At 39.3% G+C, this 19633-nt stretch overlaps 1 long non-coding RNA gene across 1 annotated transcript in view; it reads left to right on the forward strand.

Annotated features, from left to right (window-relative positions):
* The window catches only part of LOC132657174 (uncharacterized), a 45990-nt gene extending 26746 nt beyond the window's left edge, over nt 1-19244 (forward strand). The window contains exons 3-4 of the long non-coding RNA XR_009594950.1: nt 8736-8836; nt 19140-19244. This is a non-coding gene — a long non-coding RNA (uncharacterized LOC132657174). The remainder of the gene's footprint in view (nt 1-8735; nt 8837-19139) is intronic.
* The last annotated feature ends 389 nt before the right edge of the window (nt 19245-19633 follow it).

Below are 19633 nucleotides of genomic sequence, written 5' to 3' on the forward strand. Positions count from 1 at the left end.
ATGGATTCTAAAAAGAAGTCTGTTAAGATTATTTATGCTGAGGATTTCCCCTTTTTGTATAGAACAGACATGATTAACACAAGTTTTCACCTCTTTTCCTGCTTTGAATACAGATGTAATGCCTGGAGCTGTGCAGCCATCTTGTGACTGTAAGGAAAAATCCATGTCTGACTTGACATCCTGGAGCTGTCCAACTCACATTAGAAACAGCTTGACTTTGCTTTTTTATGAGGAGAAAGCCAACATTTACTTTGTTAAGATAGTATAGTTTAGTACTTCATTCAGTCAGTTCAGTTCAGTTCAGTTGCTCAGTCGTGTCTGACTCTTTGCGACCCCATGAATCGCGACACACCAGGCCTCCCTGTCCATCACCAACTCCCGGTGTTCACTCAGACTCACGTCCATCTTCTCCAACACCACAGTTCAAAAGCATCAATACTTCATTACCTAAAGCTAAATATATCCCTAACAGTTAAAGGAAAGATTATAACTACATAGTTATAACTACAATCTTAGTTATTACTATTTAAATTAGTTAGTGATTAAAAATATCACATTAAGGATATTTGTGGTAATATAAATGATCTGCTCAACCTTCCTCAACAACAATCTAAACTGGTTTAATATGGGTCACATAATAATACAAATATGGTACATAAATGCAAGTAATCATATGCCAAATTGAGTGAAAGTTACATACAAGTCTTGCAGAATTTATTTTAAATTTATCCCATTTTATTTTTGAAATAAAATGTGCTCTGAGTTGACACTGTCCCTTCTCTCATCTCATATATCTATGAAAAAGTATTTCACACTAATTATCTGTGAATAGAAAAAGCATAGCAAAGTCAAGCCTTCATCCAGTATTGTCTTGATCCTAGCCTAAATTTAAATGCAGCCTAAATGACACCTGAAAGAAGCATGTAGAGGGCATAGAGTCCTTGCTTATGAGAGATATTAGTCAAACAAATGTCATTTGTCTAATTCAGTAGTTTTATATCAGAAGATTTATCTTAAACCTTAGGAAAAAAGAAGATTCAATGAAAATAGATACATTTAGCATAAAATGGTAAAACTCTAGAGATCAGGGTTGCTAAATTATTTCAAAAATCTTTCTCGTAGATTGACAGATCATTTTAAGTCTCCTTTTTTTCTTACTGACATTTTTAGAAAAATTGTCTCTGTTTTCTCTTTCACTTTTTAAGGTGTCATTACAATAGGTTAGTAGTTCCAGTTTTCCCTATGAATTGTTTGATATTTCTGAGGATACAGAATCATTTTGATAATCCTGAAGATCACTTCATAGCTTTCAAGGGAAAATTGTCCTCAACTTGTTTTCGTTTTTCCCTTAGAGAAACAAGTTCGTGGCTACAAGAGACTGCTTCCCACAGTCGTTATTGCTTAGGGAATAATTTGTCTCTTTTCGTAATTTTATTTTTGTTTGTTTGTATCTTTTTCCCTTTACATATCTAGGTAAAGAAAACAAATGATGTTTTAAGACTCAAGAAAACTGAATTTTACAGAATCCAAAAGCCCATCCAGGTGGCTAGATCAAGTGCCTGAATATCTTCATACCATTTGCATTCAGAGCATCAGTGAAATCATCCTCTTCTCTAAAGAACAGATTTCACCTGGGAAGAATTTTTTCACTCAGATTGTGAATAATTTTTTCTAAAGCCACATTTTCAATTTGCCAGTTCCTGGCTCATGCTGTCCTTTTTTTTTCTTTTCTTTTTTTGCCTTTATATATCCCCAGCTTTTTTCTTTTTAACGTATTTTGTATCGGGGTGTGTCTGATTAACAATGTTGTAATAGTTTCAGGTGAACAGCAAGGAGACACCACAATAGGTATACATGTATCCATTGTCCTCCAAACACGCCTCCCATCCAGGCTGCCACATAATGTTGAGAAGAGTCTATCTATACAATAGGTCCTTATTCATTATCCATTTTAAATATAGCAGTGTGTACACGACCATTCCAAACTCCCTGTCTCCTCACCCTGGCAACCGTAAGTTTGTTTTCTAAGTCTGTGAGTCTCTTTCTGTTTCGTAAGTAAGTTCATTTCTGTCCCTTTTTTTAAAGATTCCATATATAAGGGATGCCATTCAATATTTCTCCTTGTCTGTCTGACTACTTTATTCAGGATGACATTCTTAGGTCTAACCATGTTGCAAATGACATTAGCTTGTTCTTTTTAATGTCTGAGTAATATTCCATTGGATATATGTATCACATCCTCTGAGGATGGACATTTAGGTTACTTTATTGTTCTTTATTCAAACAGGAGAGATAAGCAGATATTTCCCTCAATTTCTTCTTAGAATTTTTTCTTTTTTTCAGGAATCAGGCTGGAGTTTATACATTAAGGAACAGAAAAAAATTTCCCAAGTTACCCATTTGGATATAGCAGCATGTGAATGGGTTTAAGCAAACCTCAAGCCCGCAGAGAGGTCACGTCAGGAAAGCTCCCTCACTTGGCTAAGTAAATGATCCCTCAGTTCACACATTAAAACGACACTGAAAAGCACTCTTTTTCTATGTTTGGTACCTTCAGATGAGTAAAACAGAATTTTCCTTATAAAATATATTTGATACTTTCCACAGAGTCTTTGGGTCCCCAAGGTGAAGACCTCGCAGGTGGTTCATAGAGAATGAGATTAAGCCTTTGGGAAGTGGGGGGTCATTTAAAACCTAGATATGATGAACAAAGAGAGGCCAGGTCTGAGAAAGAGAGACATTCCGATTCTTTTCATTTAACTCCTTATTAATCTATGTGCTAAGTCGCTTCAGTATGTCTGACTCTTTGCAACCCTATGAACTATAACCAGACAGGCTCCTCTGTCCATGGGACTCTCCAGGCAAGAATAATAGAGTGGGTTGCCATTTCCACAGAGGACTTTAATTCTCACTTGGGCATATCCTGCCTGTGGCATAAAAAAAGAGTTTGCAGGAATCCTCAGAAAGATGACTCTGTGTGTGCAAGCATATATGTGCACATATGTGTCTATGAGCATGTATGTTTATGCATTGTGGGGTATGTTTATGCACTGCTAGTGTTATCTACTTGCCCCCAGACTAAAATATTCATCTAGAAGGGCTGGAGAGTAAATGCATGGTTTAATAATACAAAAAACATTTCTATATTAGATCTTCCCTGATTCGCTCCTGACAGTTAAATTTGAAAATTATTAGATAGGTAAATAGACTAGAGGTCTTTTTAATGTATTTAAGAATGTCCTAATTATGCAAAGAGCGTTTGAAACAAAAAATAAAAGAGTCTTGAATATGGTACTGCACCGAAAGTGTTTGACAACTCATTTTAACTATCTTTCAGATAAAGAATAAATTCAGTCACTTGTGCTTACAGAAGAGCATATGGCATGTTTCGTTGGCAGACAGAGTAACCCTTCCCAGTCCAGCCACATTTCAGCTATAAGAATTATTTCAGCCTCTTTCTTCTCTAAGGCTCCCTGTAGCCTTCACTTCCCAAGTGATGGGACTGGGTAGAGATGACTGTGATCTTAGGGAAAGACTCAATAAAATGTGGGCTCTTCTTAGGGTACAGCGGCTCTGTGGGCTCCAGCGAAAGACTGCATGCCTGGGTGCAGACAGCCATGGATCACACGTTGTCACGTTGCAGCAGGGCAACTGGGCCAGCAGGGCCGGGCAGTCAGGAAAATGACAGTGGCAGGAGGGGCTCAGCATCTCCGCTGGTCTTGTGTCTCAGGCATGGAGGTTAGGGCTGCAATAAACTTGGAGCTGGGGCTGTAATCATCCAAGTACCATCTTTACTGTTTATGACTTACCCAAAATGAAAATGATAGGGTCAAAACTTGACCCTGGTTTTGACTTTGGAAGCCACGTCCCACTTCCTAGTTGAGTTCCAGACATGCAAGTAGCTCAGACCACAGCTGAGATTCATCCTCAGGGAGCACAGGAATTCTCGTCAGGAAGCGTGCAACTGAGGGCTGTGTTGAGAACAGACAGCCCTCCAGGCAATTCATGAAAACCTTCCTTCCCTTTGAGTGAGCTGTTCCAAGGGCTCAGCCTGTGTTTCTCAACATAGCCCCAGTTATATGCTACTTGGTGCTGGTCCAGATGGGTCCTCAGCATCAGGGGCTCGATTGGTTTTTCTACCCCTCGAGGCAGAAGGGAGGTCGGCTGTTCTGAGTTCTGTGTCTTCCTTTAGGAACACAGAGCCACGTGCCAGATTCAGGAAGTGACTCATCTTAGGAGGCTTCTTCAAGGTTATTTAATTCCGTGTATTCATCCAGCAAGTGGTCTCAGACTTCCTACCGTGGGTCAGGCTGTGCTTGCTGAGATGGGTGTTAGAGATGATACCTGGGTTAGTACACACAGACTTGCCCTCATGGAACTCACTATCCAGCCAGAGTGAGCCCAGAGACACAGGGAAGCAAGACCATTTCAAGCCACATGGGGATGCGGGAAGGAAAGAAGTGCTTGAAGGGCATGCCAAGGAGGGCATCTCAGGCATCCTAGCAGCTCTGTGTAAACACGACGCTGGTTCCTTGCAGCATCTCAGGTTTGGCGTCAGCAGTGTTGAGAGCCAGCCGGAGCTGGGCAGCAGCCCGAGCATCTGCTGCATTGCAGGAATAACTGGAGGTTTTTAAAGCTGTTCCTGTAGGAAGATCACAGTTCTTGACTTCTGATTTCCATGTAGGTTGGCTGTAGCATTTGACGCAGTAGGTCGTGCATCCGCAGGCAGTTGGGAAGCTAGATGTCCCACTCCCTTCCCAGCATGCCGGCAGCAACACATCTCCAGTTTCTGTTAACAAAAAAAAAAAAAAAGAAAAGGAAGAAATCAAGATGATGCCGTAGAGAATGCAATGTTCCACCATTTGAATGAAATTTGAAACATTCTCCAGGCCTGACTACAGAATAGTGTGACTCCCTGGAAACACGAATTCACTGCAACTTGCGAGAGAAACAGGGAATCATGAAATTCCAATGTTGTCTTTGAACCTAATGACATTTTATGAACATTTGTCAGAGTCTTTAGTTTTACTTATGCTGCTTGGCATTGAATTCAGGAGAAAGTTCTCAGACTGCAGGTTGCTGTGATGGTTTTATCAGCTAATACTGTGTGTGTGTGTGTGTGTGTGTGTGTGTGTGTGTGCCCACACCCATGTGTGTTTTTAATATATGTGATAGTAATAATGAAAAAAGAAGAATGGAATGTTAATACACATCGGCTCCCAGGAGAGCAAGGAAGCACTGCAAATATACACAGTGGCATCAAAGCAACGTTTCTTTTGAACTAAATGATGCAAATTAAGTTTACCTCTTTCCATCTTCTTTTTCATTGAAATACATTTTCAAAAGAAATGCAATATGGATTGTCCTCATTTCCTTCTTGAAAATTAAGCCTCACTAAACAAAACCAAGTTTTTGAGGCTGTCAACACTTTGTATCAATGATGAAATTTTTTTTGAAGCAGGTTAAGCTAGACTAGAGAAGATCCTCGCTCTTGCGATATGACAACTCAAGTTCCTGAATGCTTGCACTGCCCCTTTCTTTGCCGAGGAAGCAAATTCCTATTGACTCTCATGCAGTCAGTTTTTATCTTCACATCAACTGTGAACCATTCCCCCCAACCCCACATGCCCTCACTTTCTCCTTGTTGTGTTGTTTCCTGCAGGTTTGGCTTATTTTCCCTCCTCTATTCTTGTCTTTGTAGACGTATTCTCGACAAGTTTATTTTCCATTTGGAATCTATTTTACCCCCTCTCCAGGAGTATTGATCCTCTGTCGTCTGGACCACCTGCTTCCCGGTATCCCCTCTCCACTGTCACACCGGCTATGATTGCATGGGGGTCACTTTTGATTATTTCAATGCTGGCTGCAGACTTCCCAGCTGAGGCCATAGAGCCTTCTCGTTTATCATCCAGAAAGCCCAGAGGGCTGCCTGGCCTTGTGCTTTGACCAGATAATTCACTCAGAGCCTTGGATCGGAAAACAAACGGCAGCCGAATTTTCTTATAAACAGAGACAGTACTTTTGGGGTGAGGGTAAGGGGATGGAGAATGGATTAACAAATAAACATGGATTTTGCACACTACCAAGGAGAGAGAAGAAGCCTATATATTTTCAGGTCTTGATGTACAGCGATTCTTGCAGTCAGGCCCACAGTGAGGACTTTGATGAATGGCTCTCAGCTCCCCCCAATCCCCACCCAGACTTGCGCTGCTTCAAGGAGCTGGACTGCTGTTACTCTTCTGTGAGGTCAAAAGGCCGGACAACCACAATTGTCATTAAAAGTGTAAGGTTATTTCAGGGAGGTGTGAAGTACACTGAATCCTATCAAATACATATTTTAGGCAGATCTAATCCGGAGGATGTTGCCTCCGATGAAAGGGAACTTGGTAAAAATCATCTTGCTACTCATAAGAATCATTTTAGATAAAATAAATCAGGAGCAAAGATACTTCATAGGTTTAACTGGTCACTTTGAAGTCTTGAGAACAGTTACACAAATATACCTTCCCAAGTAAAAAGGGGGTGCAACATTCTCTCGTTTTTTGCGTCCACTTGCTTTCTTGCAAGTAGCCAGGCTTTGGTGTCAAGAGGTTCCTGACAGAATAAGGGAAGGGTTAGAGATGTGAACCTTGTGACTCCTGCCTGGGCTTCTTGGACTCCAAGTGAATGCACCTGTGTATCACAAAGTGCCCCTCCCACTTTTGCACAATATCTCACCATGTAATACAAGCAGCAGCATCTCAGTCTTTATGGAGGTAGCCCGAGCCTCCCTCCATGCTCTAATTCTCTGTCCTCCATGAGAGATGCGGAGGACAGAGAATTGTGTGTGCTTTCATTTGCCTTTTTTGCACTCTCAGCAGAACCCACAAATGGTGTTGAGTCACCAAGCCTTAAACACTTGAAGTTTCTCAGGCCAGGGAAGTGCCTCATATGAGAGATGAAAGAGCTGGTGGGAGGAAGGATAGGAAAGCAGAAAATACCTTTTCTTCACATATTCTAGAAGGATCATCATGTTCTGACTTGAAGCTGAACACACCTATTTCTTGTTTTATAGCTGCATATTCTGGGGAGAATGAGGCAGCTTAAGTAGCTGTGCTTTACCAACTTTATTTCAACCTTTCTGAAAGTGGGAATGTAAGAATTACAGACGTTAATTCATTTTTTTAATAAGGATGTTTGGAGACAATAGAAGTAAAATAAAAGTCTCCTGAAAAAACTGAATAGCAACAGAATTTTTGAGTAGGAAGAGATCTGAAGCTGGGCCTTTAAGAGTCTTACTCATGTTTGCATTTAAAATAAAAGCCTTTAAAAACCACAGGCTTTATTCCAGTTTGTGGAAAGTGTTGATCCAAACCGGTATCTTTCTGATAATTCTCAGACATGAAAAATCGTTTTAAAGCTCAAGTTAAATGGTTTGTATATAATACACTGTCCCTTGAATAACTCTGCTTGAATTAATTTCAACCCAGAGCATTGCCTGTTATAAACAGAAATGATGTTTTCAATACCAAAGTTCTCTCAGAAATATAGGCCTTTTGATAAAGCAAGAAATGGCATGTCATTTCCCCTTTTAAAAGCTTACACAAATATCCTTTGTAATTCTGTGGATTTTCCCTTTGTCTAACACACTTGTGGAAGGTTAGGCAGTCACTGCAGCTTTGGAGCTCAATGAATGCAGACAAGTATCTAATAGGTGTTTTTTCTCTGTTCTGGTTGTAAACTAAGTCTCCACCATGGTCCGTGTCCTTGTATTTAAACCACTGAGTTAGTAGTTATGGGACCAAAATCTGTGTCATTGGGAAGGGGCAAAAGACAACACACCATAAAACTTGAAACTGAAGATGTAAAGTCTTAGTGTAGCATCTTTGAAATGTTTTAACAGAAAAGTAGTGTGGACCTATTTGATGTTTTTAGAAAGATAAGGTTAATTTCAGGGTAGATATTTCAGTGAAGGGAACATGTTCACGGAGTCTGGGAGATGGATAAGGAAGACCTTGAAGGAGAGCCCAATTAGTGTGGTAGCCTTGGAAATGATGGAGATAAGGGAATCGCTACCTTGCAAGAATAAAAGATAGATTAGGAGGACTTGAAAACGGACTGCTTGTGGAAAGTGAAAGAGAGAATTCAAAGGAAAGGTCCAGGTTCTTGCATGTGAAACTAGTGGTCACTTACTGAGCTGGAAAACCCAATAGGAGACGATGCTCTGAGTTGGAGATCCGAGGAGTTCAAAATACTGATCGGACAAACAGAATTATTAAGAGGACCAGGTTGGAGATGAAAATGAAAGTTAATACTTGTGAGTCAACACAAGGAGATGAAAAGGGATTATAGGGATGAAAAAGGATGAGATTGTACACGGAGGGACCACCTTCAAGTAAGAGAAGAGAAGGGTAAAATGAGCAGAACATCAACACTGAGAGGGAAACAGATTCCAAAAGGTGAGAATGTTTGGCGAAGGAGAAAGTGTCTAATAGTAAATACTAAGAAGAAGATAAGAACTGGAATAATCTATTTGATTTTGTTGTAGGGGAAAATAGATCAGTGGACTAGAAATAGAAATCATTTTGCCATGGGTGGAGGATGAGGAAGTATAGATAAATTTTTCTGTAATTTTGACAAATCTATTTGAAAGCAATGAGTTGTTCATGCAGATTTTCCCACCTTGCCACATAGGAAAATTTCATTTAGAAACAGAGGCTGTAACAAATTTGATTTTTAACTTTGGTTTGACTTAGTACTTTAGCAGGTAGACCGGGTTGAAGAAATAGAAGTGATTACAAGGATGCTATCAGAAAGGAATGGCCAAGCCAGGTGAAACCGCTGCTGTCCTGTGACTGTAAGTATTTGCCTTTGTCTCTGTATGTGTTTTGGTTTGCAGCCATTTATAGCTTGGATTCCATGAAGCAGTGGCAAAGGGGAGTGTGTCAGAGCAGCAGGCCAAAATTAAATTACAGCAACCTCACACTTTGCATTAAAACCTTCACTTGGAGATAGAGACTGGTAATCACGTCCAGATTTTCCTTAAAGACAATGGTCCCCCATGCAACTGGCCACACTCAGTTAATTCATGCTGTCAGCTGCCTTTATTGGCTGTGGGGAATGCAGTATTGATTCTTGAACTCAGCAGCAGCACAAAGAGCCACTAGTGCATGGTCAAAATGCTGCAATAAAGGGCTGGCAGCTTGAGAAAAGCAGCCATTCCATTGCACAAACAAGGTCAATTAGAGGACAGTGCAGTGTAATATAAATAGCATTAGCATCCCTCTTTAACTCTGATGATATCACGCTGGCAGGATGACAGTAAGGAAAATAAGGTTTAATGCCGAATAAATATAAAGGCATTTAGTGTAATTTAATTTCAAGCTCTCTATCATTTTAAAAAGTGCTAAGAGTAGCAAAATATTTAGTTTCATCATGGGGCAGAATTTATGTCTAGAAAAATGATTTTTTGATACAACTTTGCATGAACAAGCCAATTAGTCATGTACAGGAAAAATGATCTTATTAATTTTATTGAGAAGTAAACAATTTCTTGATCACAGATTCAATGTACTGTGCCTACCTGTCATTTATTATCCTTTTTAGTATTAGAATTTCAGAATCTCTGGAGTGTTGTGAAGAAGGAACAAAGGATATCTTATTTTTCTTTTAAAAGAGAAGGTTGAGTTTTTTCCTTTTTTAGTTTCTGGAAATTACTAGGATCTTTTGTTTAAATACTTGCATTCATTACTTTTATTTATGGGAGAATTTTCCCTACCTTCTTTGTCAGTTCAAAATTAATTACAAATGTAAAACGCATCATGCTGTTAACACATACTCTATGCTGGAAACAAATTATACTCTCAAAATAGATAATGGACAGCTTAGAGAGGTAATTGATAAACCTACACTGCCTGCAATAACTGAATAGATTTTAGAAAATATATATAATTATTAGGAATGGAAAGAATGTGTGTGATTCCTCCTTAGTAATGAGTGTGCCCAAAGTTGACTAGGAACAACTCATTAAAGTATATAAAAAGAGTTTAAAGAAACCTTGAATCATGGTGCCTTTGAAATGTCCATTAAACCTAAGAATATATATAGTCTCTCAGGCTGATGATGTCCAGTGATCTGGTCAAAACCATTTTCCAGAAGAAGAGTGTTCTAGGTAACCTAATGTTACTGTTAGGTAATGAACCACAACCAGTTGTGTTCATTATGAATTGGACATGAATCTCCAGTTGTTTAAAAAACTCCTTAATATAGTCCATACCGCCTCCTCCACCAATTGAAAGATAATATTTATTCCTTCTTCATGGAGATTTGGGCTTCCCTGGCGCCTTAGGGGTAAAGAAACTGCCAGCAATGCAAGAGACTCAGGTTCCATCCCTGAGTTGGAAAGATCCCCTGGAGAAGGAAATCACAACCCACTCCAGTATTCTTGCCTAGGAAGTCCCAAGGACAGAGGAGCCTGGCTGGCTACAGTCCATGGGGTTGCAAAAGAGTCAGGCATGACTTAGCAATTAACAACAACAAAATAGACATGCTCTAAGACCAAAAATACCAATTTCTACATAGATGTTAGAATGTCAGGATCACCCAGTCTTCAAGACAATCAACCAGTAGAATTTTAAGGTCTGAGAAAGACATCAAGAGATGATTGAATCCCACTTCCTCCTGTTATCTGGGGAAATATAGGACCAGATAAATGAAGCCATGTACCTGAGGTCATATAAATAACCAATGGCAAAGCTGGACAGTTCCTAATTTTCTAATTCTTGTGTCCACCTTTTTCCCCATTACAACACAAAATTTTATTTTATTTTATTATTATTTTAATTTTAATTTTTACTTTATTTTACTTTACAATACTGTATTGGTTTTGCCATACATTGACATGAATCCACCACGGGTGTACATGTGTTCCCAAACATGAACTCCCCTCCCACCTCCCTCCCCATAACATCTCTCTGGGTTATCACCGTGCACCAGCCCCAAGCATGCTGTACCGTGCGTCAGACATAGACTGGCAATTCGATTCTTACATGATAGTATACATGTTACAATGTCATTCTCCCAAATCATCCCACCCTCTCCCTCTCCCTCTGAGTCCAAAAGTCCGTTATACACATCTGTGTCTTTTTTGCTGTCTTGCATTCAGGGTCGTCATTGCCATCTTTCTAAATTCCATATATATGTGTTAGTGTACTGTATTGGTGTTTTTCTTTCTGGCTTACTTCACTCTGTATAATTGGCTCCAGTTTCATCCATCTCATCAGAACTGATTCAAATGTATTCTTTTTAATGGCTGAGTAATACTCCATTGTGTATATGTACCACAGCTTTCTTATCCATTCATCTGCTGATGGACATCTAGGTTGTTTCCATGTCCTGGCTATGATAAACAGTGCTGCGATGAACATTGGGGTACATGTGTCTCTTTCAATTCTGGTTTCCTCAGTGTGTATGCCTAGCAGTGGGATTGCTGGGTCATAACGTAGTTCTATTTGCAATTTTTTAAGGAATCTCCACACTGTTCTCTAAAGTGGCTGTACTAGTTTGCATTCCCACCAACAGTGTAGGAGGGTTCCCTTTTCTCCACACCCTCTCCAGCATTTATTGCTTGCAGATTTTTGGATCGCAGCCATTCTGACTGGTGTGAAGTGGTACCTCATTGTGGTTTTGATTTGCATTTCTCTAATAATGAGTGATGTTGAGCATCTTTTCATGTACAACACAAAATTTTAAAAGAAACATATCAATTGTACTAACCAAGTTAATAATGTTCAAGGGGGAAATTTTGAAAAACCTGGAAAGTTGAAACCCTCTACTTCCCTCTCTCTCAAAAACCAATTATATGTGGGTTTTTTTTTTTCAGACTCCTTCTGTTGTATACATGTATGTTTTAACCATAAATATGTGTCTATTTCTATCTCTCATTCTATCTGTGTCTGTATATAGCAACTTGCTTTTTTTTTCTTTTAACAATATACCATAGACATCTTTCTTGCCACAGTTGTAAGTCTAGAGCGCATTCTAATGAATGTTTAATATTCCATGTTATAGCTTCAGGCTCAATTATTTAATCTTCTTTTCTACATTTGTTTTTTCCAATTTGTAATTAATGTGTGGTGAATATCCTTCTATACATTTTTAATGCTTGCTATAGTATTTCTATAGGATACATTCTTAGAAATGAAATTACTGGATAAACAAATTTTTAAATAAACTTTTAATTTTGGAATTTTTTTTATTTACAGAAAAGCTGCAAGATAATAAGCCCCTCACCCAGTATGCTTTAAAATTGCCATCTTATATTAGCAATGGTCATATAATAAAACATACTTAATTGTCAAAAGTAAAAAAGCAATGTTGATACATTACAGTTCACCAAACTCCAGATTTCAGTAAGATGTTTCCATTACTGTATTGTGTGATTCCAGAGTCTTCTCCAGGACAACTGCATTTAGTCATCAGGTTTCCTGTGTCTTCCCATCTACGACTATTTCTCACTCATTTCCCATCACCTTGATAGTTTTAAAGAGAAGTGGCTAGGTCTTTTCATACTGTTCATCTCTCAGTGTCCTATCTTTTCGCCTTTTCATACTGTTCATGGGGTTATCAAGGCAAGAATATTGGAGTGGTTTGACATTCCCTTCTTTAGTTGACCATGTTTTGTCAGAACTCTACACCATGACCCATCCATCTTGGGTGGCCCTAATATGAAGAACTGACTCATTTGAAAAGACCCTAATGCTGGGAAAGATTGAAGGTAGGAGGAGAAGGGGTCGACAGAAGATGAGATGGTTGAATGGCATCACCAACCCACTGGACATGAGTGTGAGTAAACTCTAGGAGTTGGTGATGGACAGGGAGGCCTGGAGTGCTGCAGTCCATGGAGTCGCAAAGAGTTGAACATGACTGAGTGACTGAACTGAACTGTACTGGCCAGGTCTTGTGTGGAATAGATTGATTGATGTTTGCACTTTAATAGTCATTGTTATAGATGCATGCATGCTCAGTTGCTCAGTCATGTCCCACTCTTTGCGACGCCATGGATTGTAGCCTGCCAGGCTCATCTGTCCATGGGACTATCCAGGCAAGAATACTGGAGCGGACTACAATTTCTTCCTCCAGGGAATCTTCCTGACCCAGGGATTGAACCCACCTGTGTCTCCTGCATTGTCGAGCAGATTCTTTACCATTGAGCCACCTGGGAAGCCCCTGACCCCCCAAAAGTGTTAATAATCTATATACTCCAAATACTAGTACATATTAATGGCTATTTTTTCTAATAGCATTAATATTAGAAGATATTTATCTCATTAACCTTTGCCTACTTGGATGGTGATAGATAGAATTGCTCCGTAAATTTAATTCACATTTACATTGAGAATATTTTTTAAAGATTTATTATTCATTTGTTTTTCATGTCTTATGAATTATTCACTCATGTTTTTGCCAGTTTTTCAAATATTTGAGTCTCAGTCAACAAATATGTCATCTTTAAAAAATCTTTCTCTTTATGATATTTTTCTATAAGGAAGTTGTAAATCATTTTCTTTATACTGTCTAAATATTTTATTATGTTTAAAAATAATACATTTTAACCCCTGGATTACAAAATGTTTATGAATTTATTCTTGTCTATTTTGACTTTGTATTGTATATATCAGTCTCTGACACACCTGGGATTTATTTTGGTATGAGAGGTGCTATAAGGATCCAGTTTAGCTGTCCTTTAGCTTTCCTAAAGAGTTAGCCAGTTGTCCCACATGACATTTACTCTTGTATCTTTTATTGGTTTGGTGAAATGGAACTCAAGAGAAAAGTAGTCATAATTTTTGCTTTCAAAATACAATAGAGCTTCAACCTAGGATGTGGGAGGTGGGAAGGAGATTCAAGAGGGAAAGGATCTACGTATGAAAGTGAAAGTGTTAGTTGCTCAGTCGTGCCCAACTCTTTGCTACCTCATGGGCTGCAGCCTGCCAGGCTCCTCTATTAATGGAATTCTCTAGGCAAAAATACTGGACTGGGTTACCATTTCCTTCTCCAGGGATCTTCCCAACCCAGGGATCGATCCCAGGTCTTCTGCACTGCAGGCAGATTCTTTATTGTCTGAGCCACCAGGATATCCCTGATATATGTAATCTTGTAGCAGGTTTACACTGATTGTACAGCAGAAACCAACACAACATTGTAAAGCAATTATCCTCCAATAAATTTTTAGAAATTAAAAAGACTTCCCAAACACAATAGAGTTTCATCTGAAGAAAAGGATGATTTATTTCATTGTGTTCCTACCTGCTACCTTTAAAGTCCTTTATTGTGTTGACTTTGCTTAAACTCTTAGCATCATCTAATACTTGCTCACTGTTTCTCCTTGAAACTCTTCTTTGGACTTTCTAATGCCACCCTTCTCCCCTTGATCTACCTCATGTTCCACTTGCTATCTCTGCCTTTGAACTTTGGTGTCTACTGCAGTGTGGGTTTTGTTCCACTTATCTTCTGGCCTTGAGTGTTTTTCATTTGTGTATATATAGTTGTTTACTGACTGCTGTGTCAGAAACTATTCTAAGTATATCACATATATTTCTTTATGTAATCCTCATAGCAACCCCAATATGCAGATACTGCCAGTACCATCACCTTTCAATAGATGAGAAAATTGCATAGAAGAATAGAGGCACTCATCCAAGTTAATCTAGGTTTAAACCATGAAGATGGAATCTGAACCAAGCCACTTTGGCTGAAAAGCTCATGCTCTCCATCAACATGCTGTATATCCCTTGAAATTAGACAGCAGTGTATTGCTTCAAAGAATTCTTATATCCTTGTCATTGGTGTTGGTATTAATATTTGCTCAAGTAAGGAAACCAGGACTTATACCTTCCATGTATAATGAATAAGTCAATATCATGATTTCTCCTTCATGTATGTTTTTAACCTATCTTTGAACCTACAGCCCTATCCTAAATTTGGCCATTAATAGCTTTTGTTTGGACCACTGCCATAGCCTCCTAACAGCAGCACTAAATCTGATTAAATGGAGTATCAGAGTCATCTGTCTAAAAGGTGGATTTAACCATGACATCCCTCTGAAGTCTTTAGGGTACTTCCCTGATAGCTCAGCTGGTAAAGAATCCACCTGCAATATGGGAGACCTGGGTTTGATCCCTGGGTTGGGAAGATCCCCTGGAGAAGGGAAAGACTGCCCACTCCAGTATTCTGGCCTGGAGTATCCCATGGACTGTATAGTTGATGGGGTTGCAAAGAGTTGGACACAACTGATCAACTTTCACTTTCCCTCTGATAATCTCCTCAGAAGCACCTTGTCCATTTTAGTCTGAATTCTAAGCTCCTTTACATAATAAGAAATCAAGGTTCTCCACGTACTGACACTTACTTCCTCTGGCCACAGTCGATTTACGCTCTCTGCCCCCTCCCTCCTTGAACACTCTGTTCTGCTGCAAACTGTTTGGCTTGTGTCACTCCCTAAGACTCTCTTCATATACCACCTCTTATGAGCAGTCACCTCTCCATCCTCTCTCTCCCAGGACGGATGGATCTAGTGCCCCCTCTCTATCACAGCATGTCATTTCACAAGGTACTAAGTCACCTGCTTGTTTGTCTCTGAGCTTCTTGAAGGCAAACCCTATCCTGTCTTGTTTCTCTTTACTCTCCCAGCACCTGAGGGTACCTGACGCAGAAGGCCCTTGATAAATGTTTGTGAACTTGAATTCTAGAGTCAATTTTAAAATATTCTAAGTACTATTCCTGCCATGTAGTCACATCAGAGGGAATTTTCTGAGCTCTTGAACTACTTTAAACAGATACTTAGTCACTGAAGGAATAATTGTACACAAGTCAACTATGGAAATCATTGCTTTCAAACAGCAAGTAAAGGAACACTTCCTGGATGGATAGATGCTATGTTATTACAGTGTTTGGTACATGTAATTAACAAGCTGCTCTGGGAGACATTCTCTGACTTGCTATTAAATCTCTGCTCTGAATCTCCAGCTCTACTCAAATGTAACCCCAACTGATCCATATCCCACATCCAGAACTTTAAGAGCAGCATAGAGACCACTGTCCCTAATAATCCACTGGTGGGTCTTTCTAACACTGGCTTTTGATGCCATCAGGAATTTGGGGGCCATTAAGGAAGAATGTCAATGGCACCCCATTACAGTACACTTGCCTGGGAAATCCCATGGGTGGAGGAGCCTGGTAGGCGACAGTCTTCAGGGTCGCGAAGAGTCGGACACGACTGAGTGACTTCCCCTTCTCTTTTCCCTTCCATGCACTGGAGAAGGAAATGGCAACCCACCCCAGTGTTCTTGCCTGGAGAATCCCAGGGATGCGGGAGCCTGGTGGGCTGCCATCTATGGGGTCGCACAGAGTCGGACACGACTGAAGTGACTTAGCAGCAAGGAAGAATGTGGAATTCCCTGGTGGCTCAGTGGTAAAGAATCCATCTGCTAATGCAGGAGACACAAGAGACAGTGAGTTCAATCCCTGGGTTGAGAAGATCCCCTGGAGTAGGAAATGGCAACCCATTCCAGTATTCTTGCCTGGAAAATTCCATGGACAGAGGAACCTGGTGTGCTGAAGTCCATGGGGTCGCAAAGAGTTGGATGCTACTGAGCACCATGACAAGGAAGAATGTGCAAAAAGGAGAAGTTGGGGTGATGGAGAATAGATATTTATAGAAAAATGAAACCTACTTATCCCACACTTCCTGTATGTCAGGCTCTGTATTATCTCAGTTTAAAATTTAAAAGAACGTATTCAGGTGATCATCACCACCCTTATTTATGAGGATTCTAACCCCAAGTGTTATATATTCCAGAGAGAGCTATACATTAGGGCAGCTGGTTTGTCCCAGAGTTCAGAGTAATCAGATTAATGGTGAAAAATTAATATCATGTATTATATTTTGTGTTGAGGCAAACTTGGTTATACTATAAACTTAAATACCCATTTCATGGCATATGCGGGGGGACTTTCTTCATTGAAAGTCTGTTCCTTTCTGTATCTCCTGGACTTTTAAAGACCTCAATTTGTGCATTTTCATCATTTGTGCTGGAGATCATTTTCCCCTGCAAGTTTCCCCTCCGGGATTTGCATGGAAGCTATTAAAGTGCCTGACTGCCCCAAATGATGTCCCTCCTTCCTTGGGCTAGGCCCCAAGAGATGCAGCAATGATAAATGGTTAACTCCAAAATCATCTTCGTAATTTATAGACATGACTTTGTCTTGAAATTTTGCCTCTAGATAAGCAGGAGCAGCACAAAAAGGAACTCAAACAATTCCTCTAGCTTTGCTGGAGTCAGTCCTGAACAGTTAGCCCCAGCTTCTCTTCTGGGATGTACTATGTTCTTTGAAGCTCATGGCCCTAGAAAGGATTCCACTCCTTTTAACCCAAATGTCTCTGGAGACTCAGAGACCTCAGGTTGTTGACATCCCTTCCATAAGCCTTTTAAGTTCAAATCTCTCAAGAGCCCAGACATCGCAAGGTCCCCTCCAGGCTACTTTAAAATTTCTTCACATCTACAAATATTTTATTTTGGAGGAAGTTCAAGTGGAGAAAGAGAATTTTCTATGAGGCATCTCATCCTCTGTCACCCCGTTCTCCTGCCTTCATTTTCCCAGTGTCAGGGTCTTTTCCAATGAGCTGGCTCTTCGCATCAGGTGGCCACAGCACTGCAGCTTCAGCTTCAGCGTCAGTCCTACCAATGAATATTTGGGGTTGATTTCCTTTAGGATGGACTGGTTTGACCTCCTTGCAGTCCAAGGGACTCTCAAGAGTCTTCTCCAATACCACTTTTTGAAAGCATCAATTTTTTGGCCCTCAGCCTTCTTTATGGTTCAACTCTCACATCCATACATGACTACTGGAAAAACCATAGCTTTGGCTATATGGACCTTTGTCAGCAAAATTATGTTTCTGCTTTTTAAATACAGTTTCTAGGTTTGTCATAGCTTTTCTTCCAAGGAGCAAGTGTTTTTGTTTTTGTTTTTTTTTAATTTTGTGGCTATAATCACTGTCTGCAGTGATTTTGGAGTTCAAGTATATAAAATCTGCCACTGTTTCCACTTTTGCTGACTTTAGATTATGAGTATTAGGATGTGTTACTCAAATCTTCTTCTCCTCTAAGTGGTCCCACAGCCCAAGATTATCTACACATGGATTTCATGAAGACTAGTTTTAGCTAACTTTGTGGGGAGCTCATATTTTCAGATTTCCTTGCTTATTCTAGTAGTGAAAATTTTATTCTGCTACCTTTTATTGTATTTTGTTTGTGTGCTATACAGTATTAAAGTTACACTTTAAAGTAGTTTTCCCCTAAAAGTGTGTATGTTTATAAATTCATTTTATTTTATTTTACATATTTATTTATTTTTTTACTTTATTTTACTTTACAATACTTTATTGGTTTTGCCATACCTTGACATGAATACACCACGGGTATATACAAGCTCCCAATCCTGAATCCCTCTCCCACAACCCACCCCATATCATCTCTCTGGATCATCCCCGTGCACCAGCCCCAAGCATCCTGTATCCTGTATTGAACATAAACTGGCACTTCATTTCTTACATGATAGTATACATGTTTCAATGCCATTCTCCCAATAAATTCATTTTATACTCATTTGATCTTAGTTTTCCACTTTCTTTTTGTTCCTGTTGGTTATTTTAAATGTTGTTGTTAGCTCCATATTTCATAGTCCATCTACCTTCAAGCCCTTAAATAAAAGTATGTTTTATTAACCTATAAAAGTTGTTTTTGCTATGCCCACTTTTCTTAATTATGTCTGTGGAGATAGACACATGTTTATATCTTAAAAAACAAAACCTTGATTTTCTCAGGACCAATCAAGCCTAACAAAATGAGAATTCATGGTGTTTTTTTCTAAAGAAGTTTTTGGAATTTGGAATTTTCTTGAAAATAGAAATGAAGTACCATGTTTTTACCATCATTTTCTTTCTTCTCAATGTATTTTGCTTGAATATCAGCAGCAACATGTCTGTGAAAATATAATTTTCACTAGCTCGATCATATGGTAGCTGTCAAAATTTTCTGTGTCCACTAAATAGATTTTTCTATCTTTCTTAAGTTAAATATGACCTTATTTAATTTCCTTAGCTGGAAATACTGACAAGAATAAAAAAGGAAGAAAGGAAGGGAAGAAGGAAGCAAGAAAGGAGAAGAAATGACTTAGTTTCTGCTATCAAATGAACAAGAGAAAAACTGTATTTTCACATACAAAAATAACAAAACTCTCCTGTACATGCTTAAGCTAAGATAGCCACTGGTTCTTTGGATTATTTTATATAATTAGACAATATGTGTGCTCAGTGGTTCAGTCGTATCTGACTCTCTGTGACCCTATGGACTGTAACCCACCAGGCTCCTCTGTCTGGAATTCTCCAGGCGAGTACTGGAGTGGGTTGCCATTTCCTACCCTGGGGATTAGACAATACCAATAAGTTAAATAGAAGCAGCTTAGTTTTAGTTTCATTGCTTTTCATTATAGAAATGCTGCCTGAGATGAAATCTGGAATACAGAAAACTAAACATATTGTTCAACATGGATCGAGAATGTATCATGTATCAGTCATTGTCGAGCCCTAGGAATA

This window comes from Ovis aries, chromosome 9, assembly GCF_016772045.2.
Source record: "Ovis aries strain OAR_USU_Benz2616 breed Rambouillet chromosome 9, ARS-UI_Ramb_v3.0, whole genome shotgun sequence".
NCBI lineage: Eukaryota > Metazoa > Chordata > Mammalia > Artiodactyla > Bovidae > Ovis > Ovis aries.